This window comes from Theropithecus gelada, chromosome 13 (genome assembly GCF_003255815.1).
Source record: "Theropithecus gelada isolate Dixy chromosome 13, Tgel_1.0, whole genome shotgun sequence".
NCBI classification, from domain to species: Eukaryota; Metazoa; Chordata; class Mammalia; order Primates; family Cercopithecidae; genus Theropithecus; species Theropithecus gelada.
The window spans coordinates 63,279,164-63,286,190 of NC_037681.1; the positions used below are offsets into that span (position 1 = coordinate 63,279,164).

Genomic DNA, 7,027 nt, shown 5'->3' on the forward strand with positions numbered 1-7,027 from the left:
AAAAGGGGAATGACTGCCCGGCCACTCAGGGCTGCCGCGCGCACCCAGCGGGAAGCCGCACGGTGGTCCCCGTAGGCCCCGATTCAGGGTGAGCCCCAAACCCGCTGCGTGGGGCCGGCAGACTCCGCCGCGGGCTCGGCGAGGGGAGCGGTGCAGGCGCCGAGCTGCGGAGTCCGGGCTCAGGGCAGGACGGCGACCCCTCCCCACCCGAGGCCCAGCAGAGCGGCCGCTGTCCTCCGTTCAGTGTCGCAGTGGACCCCGAGCCCCGTGCTGAATTCCTTAGGCGTCTTAGGAACATACTCACCTCACACGCAGCTATGGGAGGAATTTGGCAGATGTGGACACTGGCCTCAGTGTCCTAGCCCTCGGGAATCTGGAGGTGTTAATGATGTTCCTGTATGAGAGACTCTTAACAGTTATCCTGGGTGTGAGGGGCTGGGGCGCTGGGCGTGGACGTGCAGGTATGAGGAAAGAGAAACCTGCGCAGGTGTGGAGGAGGGAGAAGCCTGCCTTTCTGCAGGACTCAGAATTCTTAGGAAGATTGGAGGAAGTAGAGTGGGAGCTGGGAGATAGGGGAGGAGGAAAAGGGCTCAGGCCCCTGACACCAGAATCCAGACTATAGAGTTTAAGAAACGAAACGCTTCCAAATCCTGCCCTCGCAGCCCACCTGGCGTGGGCTGGCTTTCTCAGCATCCCAGACATAAAGACTCCTCTGGTGCAACTCAAAATAAAAACCCAGACAGATAGGAAGCCGAATTTCCCCCTGAGACCTTCCCATTTCCTCTCTGCCGCTCTTTTTTTTTTGTTTTTTCTTTCATTTCTCTCTCTCTTTTTTTAAAGTTATTTATCTAGCACAGTTTTAGCTGAGCACTTCCTTCTAGAATATCGTTTTGCACCCAAATAACTCACACCACCTTCTTTATTTTTCTCACCTATAAGTAATCAGAGGAGACGTAAACAATGACACATGAAGCACTGAGGATCTGAGATGTGTTAAGTTTGCTTTGAGTGTTAGTTAAATGGAGGGATGGGTGAGTGGGTGGATGAAGGCATCAACGAATTCACACAAAAAGGAGAAAAACTGATTTCAGCCCAACAGATGTTCTGTTACCATAGTGCAAAGGAAAGAATGATAGGTACTCTGTATTTTAACTGATGTGATCAAATAATGTGAATAATTAATGCCACAAGTAGAATTTTGGGGGTCTGAAATATCCCGAGTAACCCTCTACACAAGCTAAATGACTGCTATGTTATCACTATCAAATATGCCCTCTGATTTGTGCTGTGTAGCGCAAATACCATGGCCGGTCTACCGAATTGGCAGGCCTCCTGGCTCAGGCACCATTGGACTCCAATGTTCAGAAAACGGACAGTTGCCATGTTGTGAGTATTCTGGCATTGTTGAGTTGGAACCATCTGGAATCCTTCTGAATACTGACTGTTGGACCCCTTGTAGTTTCTGGAATTTAACTGCCTCTAGGATCCACCTCTCTCCTCTGCACACAGGAGCTCATCTGCACTAAAGGATCAGAAGCAAATAGAATCTACCCTGGGATCCAAGCTCAAAGGATCTGGCCTGCTTGCTGGTGTCTTGCCCTGGCCTCCCCTGGGTGGTGTTTGCCTGCCCAGGTCACTGAGACCAGCAGATCCTTCCAGGCTTTGCTGAACCTGGCTAGTAATAACAACCTGACCCTTCAATTCTTCCATACACTGAACTAGTTGCTCCAGTGAATCCCTTTCCTGGCCCACCTTGTTTTGTTTCTGCCTTTCTGTCTTTCCCACTTTCTCACCGTTTCATAGAATTCAGCAACTATTTTAAAACAAATAGCTTTATATGAACAAAAGGGCTAGATCATGAACTGCACTGGTTATTTGGAAATCTAGGTTCTGGTGCTGCTACCCCTTTAACTTGAGTTATTTACAAGTCTGTTTAAAAGTTTCTAGACTGGTTTGTTTTTTGTTTGGCTATTATTTTGTTTTTCATTTATTTATTTTTTTTTTTCAGACCGAGCCTCGCTCTGTGGTCCAGGCTGGAGTGCAGTGGTGCGAACTTGGCTCACTGCAAGCTCCGCCTCCCAGGTTCAGGCCATTCTCCTGTCTCAACCTCCTGAGTAGCTGGGACTACAGGTACCCACCACCACACCTGGCTAATTTTTGTATTTTTAGTAGAGACGGGGTTTCACTGTGTTAGCCAGGATGGTCTCGATCTCCTGACCTTGTGATCCACCCGCCTCGGCCTCCCACAAAGTGCTGGGGTTACAGGCGTGAGCCACCGTGCCTGGCTTTTGTTTTTCATTTCTAATTGTATTGCATTGTGGTAAGAGAAGATGGTCTGTGTTGTATTATTTTTGGGTGGGGAGATGTGTTAAGATTTCCTTTGCAGCTTAGCTTATGGTCAATTTTTGTGAATGTGTATATTCTGCTTAGAATGTAGTTCTGAATATTTATATTAGGTCAAGCTATTGTGTTGATCTTTATTTTTTATTTACTCAAATTTACTGATCTTTATTTACTCAAATAGTCTTGATCTTTATTTTTAAAAGTGCTTAATATTTTAGTTTCCAAGAGAGATATGTTAAAGTGTAACGCTGTGATTTTTTTGGGTTAATTTCTCCTTTTTTTTTTGAGACTGGGTCTACTGTGTGCCTAGGCTGGAGTGCAGTGGTGCGATCTTAGCCTCAACCTCTCTGGGCTCATGTGATCCTCCTGCCTGTCCTCACTGTAGCTGGGACTACAGGCTCACATCACCACACTTGGCTACTTTTTGTATTTTTTTTTTTTGGTAGAGATGGGGTTTCACTGTGTTGCCCAGGCTGGTCTCGGACTCCTGGGCTCAAGGAATCCTCCCCGTAATCACAAAGTGCTGGGATCACAGTTGCGAGCCACTGTGCCTAGCCTCTCCTTATTCTTTAACAGCTTTTGCTTTACATATTCTGAATGTATGTCATTAGATGAAAACATGCTCACGAGTATTTTATCTTCTTGTTGTAGTGTTTCTTTTACCTCTAAGAAATATTTCCTCTTAGTTTCTTTTCACCTTGACTTCAACTTTGATACTAATATTCCTATACCCACTTGGTGTTAGTATTTTCCAGATATGGTAAGTTGACCAAAAAGATGACACAATAACTCCTTCCCTTCCTGAATCCATACCCCTTGCCATGTGACTTTGCCACTGTTCTAATAAGATGTGAATTCCACTTCCTCATATGTTGAATCATGGTGGGCATTGTGACTTGTGAATACAGAAGGCAGCAGAACTAATGCTATGGGACATCTGAGTCTAGTCCTCACCAGGTCTCCCAGCTGCTGATCTCATCACCTGGAACGCTGCTCCCACCATGTGCAGAAGCCTGGGTTAGTGTCCTGGAGGATGAGAGACCATGTGGAGGGCAAGGTTGACCAACAGCCTGCACCAGCCGTGTAAGACCATCTGAGATGACTGTAGCTGCATGAGTGACCCCAGGGGAGACATGCAGAGACGTGTCTAGCTGTCTTACTTGTTACTTTAAGCCATTCAGTTTTTTCTAACATAAAAAAGTTAGTTTATCTAGGCAGAAATAGTATGTAAATAATTATACAAGTAGTACGTGGATTTGACCAAAACCTTGAAGCTGATGTGCAGTGAGCTAAAATTTGGAAAATGCTTAATGAGAGAATGGCCTAAAGAGCTATTTGGTACTCTGAATTCCCCAAAGGCAAGGACCAATATTTACCCACCTCTGATATCTCCCCTGGAACCTTACACAGTACCTGGAACACAGTGGACTCTCTACAAATACCAAATTGGGAATTAACTCTTACTATAAACACTGGGCATCAGCCCTGGTTCTTCCGGGCTCCAGAACTAACATATGAGTAGATTTCTCCAGGTAGATAGGAGTGAAGTAAACCCCAAAGAATCAGGAACTAGGCCGGGCGCGGTGGCTCAAGCCTGTAATCCCAGCACTTTGGGAGGCCGAGACGGGTGGATCACGAGGTCAGGAGATCGAGACCATCCTGGCTAACACGGTGAAACCCCGTCTCTACTAAAAAATACAAAAAACTAGCCGAGCGAGGTGGCAGGCGCCTGTAGTCCCAGCTACTCGGGAGGCTGAGGCAGGAGAATGGCGTGAACCCGGGAGGTGGAGCTTGCCGTGAGCTGAGATCCGGCCACTGCACTCCAGCCTGGGCGACAGAGCGAGACTCCGTCTCAAAAAAAAAAAAAAAGAAAGAATCAGAAACTAGAGCTAAGTAAAGAATAAACCCCGAGAAACTTTGAGTAAAAAAGGATACTATTTGCACATTGCATATTGGAAAACAAGTAGAAAGTCCAAAAACAAAATAAAAACTTACAGCAAGAAGAAAAAAACAAAGCCCCACAAACTCTACAGCTTAAGTTAGCCTAACCACAGCTGAGATACTCTCAAAGAACTAAATGACAAGTTGAGAGACAGGCCCCGTTGTCAGGTCAGCTGTTCTTGAGAAGAAACTAAATTCAAAACTAGACAAAACTCTCTCATTACTAAAAACGTATATAGACCGGGAAGCATTTTTTCAAGTTATACTAATAAGTTGACTTGGATGCTTTAATAGCTTTCATGAAGAATTCTGAAAATTGTGTAGCATATTTGAGGAACTCCACAACTACTTAGAATAAAAAGAAAAGCAACTTTTTAAAGTTTAGCAGTATCTCAAAAATGAAAAACCTAGTTACATGTTCTCATAAAGAAGTTTCACTATTAATATAAAATGCTCCAAAAGTTTAGTTCATAAGACATATTCAAAATATATACCCAATAATCTAAATGTAGACACTAGAGCAGCAATATAATTTTGGTTCTCCAAAGATTACCAAGCATGAAGTAGCAATCTCCTTGGGGTGTTGCCAAACCAGGTGTCTCTACATCCCATGAGATCTTAACACCAACATGCCAAGTGTCAGGATCTCCGCCTTCAAGATGAGAATCGTCCTCACTTTCCTCTTCGGGACCTGCCCACCAGATTTTCAGCATGATGCCAGCTCACTGCCATTTTCCGCATGCCAGAATAAGGTTTCTCTTTCAGGTGTGGGATTTTCAGAGGATCCATCAATTCAGCAAAGTTACGTCGTATGCTGCTCTGCTCTTTATGTCCACTTCATCTTGTCCATCACAGGATGACCCCACGCCACCACTGGGGAAATCTGCAGCCAAACACACTGGCACAGCATCCTCATTAGCCTTCTCTTTGGCAGCAAGTCCTTCCAAAGCCTAGATTATTTCTATCTGCAGGTAGTCATTGACCCTGAGGGAGGTCTGACAAGCAGCAGCTATTTCAGCCTCGGTGTATTTTATTTTATTTTTTGAGACAGAGTCTCACTTTGTTGCCCAGGCTGGAGTGCAGTGGCACGATCTTGGCTCACTGCAGCCTCTGCCTCCTGGGTTCAAGCGATCCTCCTGCATCAGCCTCCCGAGTAGCTGGGACTGCAGGTGCATGCCATCACGCTAATTTCTAATTTTTGTTTTTTTTTGTTTTTTTTTTTTTAGTGGAGACAGGGTTTCACCATGTTGGCCAGGCTGGTCTGGAACTCCTGGCCTCAAGTGACCTGCCCACCTCGGCTTCCCAAAGTGCTGGGATTACAGGGCATGAGTTACTGCACCCGACCCTCAGTGTATTTTATATTAGACCCTTTCACTGGCCATAGTACTATAAAGAACCTAGTGTTCAGGTACTTGTAGGTGCAGCCTGGATTACCAATGAGGATGGCAGATACTGGAGTGAGCAAATCTTTGCCTTGGATCCTAACCAGGTCCCAAAATAAGCAGCCATGCTTGTGCAGGGTGAGAAAAGCTTCTTAAGCCTCTTTTTTTTTTTTTTTTTGAGATGGAGTCTCGCTCTGTCACCCAGGCTGCAGTGTAGTGGTGCGATCTCAGCTCACTGCAAGCTCTGCCTCCCGGGTTCATGCCATTCTCCCGCCTCAGCCTCCCGAGTAGCTGGGACTACAGGCGGCCACCACCACGCCCGGCTACTTTTTTGAAAAATATTTTTAGTAGAGACGGGGTTTCACTGTGTTAGCCAGGATGGTCTTGATCTCCTGACCTTGTGATCCGCCTGCCTTGGCCTCCCAAAGTGCCGGGATTATAGGAGTAAGCCACCGTGCCCGGCCTCTTGAGCCTCTTTATGGAGCTCTCCAGATACACTGCCGGCTTCTTGGAGAATTAGTTTAGGATATTTCTTTTTCTTTTTTTTTTGAGACGGAGTCTTGCTCCATCGCCCCGGCTGGAGTGCAGTGGTGCTATCTCGGCTCACTGCAACCTCCGCCTCCCAGGTTCAAGCAATTCTCCTGCCTTAGCCTCCCAAGTAGCTGGGATTACAGGTGCCTACTACTACACCTGGCTAATTTTTGCATTTTTAGTAGAGACGGGGTTTCACCATGTTGGCCAAGCTGGTCTCGAACACCTGACCTCAGGTGATCCACCCGCTTCGGCCTCCCAAAGTGCTGGGATTACAGGCGTGAGCCACCGTGCCCAGCCGAGTTTAGGATATTTCATCTGCCACTGCTGATAGAATTCATCGTCTTTGGGGGTCAGATAAGGAGGACAAGTGTCTTCAAATGCTTCAAAATGCCTCAGTTTCTTAGCTTTGCACTCTTGTTCCTCGGCAGTCAGGTTCATGCTGGCAGTTCATGCGGCCACTAAAGCCACCTTCCTCAGTCATTAAGGTTTTGTTTTTTGAGACAGACTCACTCTGTCACCCAGGCTGAAGTGCAGTGGGCACAATCTTGGCTCACTGCAACCTCCACCTCCCGGGTTCAAGTGATTCTCCTGCCTCAGCCTCCCGAGTAACTGGGATTACAGGCGCATGACACCATGCCCGGCTAATTTTGTATTTTTAGTAGAGACAGGATGTCACCATGTTGGCCAGGCTGGTCTCAAACGCCTGACCTCAAATGATCCAGCTGCCTTGGCCTCCCAAAGTGCTGGGATTATAGGCGTGAGCCACTTCGCCTGGCCCTAAGTCATTAAGTTTTGAGGGTGGTTTGCTACACTGCAATAGATAACTG

At 46.5% G+C, this 7,027-nt stretch overlaps 1 pseudogene; it reads right to left on the reverse strand.

Moving 5' to 3' along the window:
• Nucleotides 1-25: 25 nt before the first annotated feature.
• On the reverse strand, nucleotides 26-6,638 carry LOC112604490 (annotated as a pseudogene).
• Nucleotides 6,639-7,027: the final 389 nt, after the last annotated feature.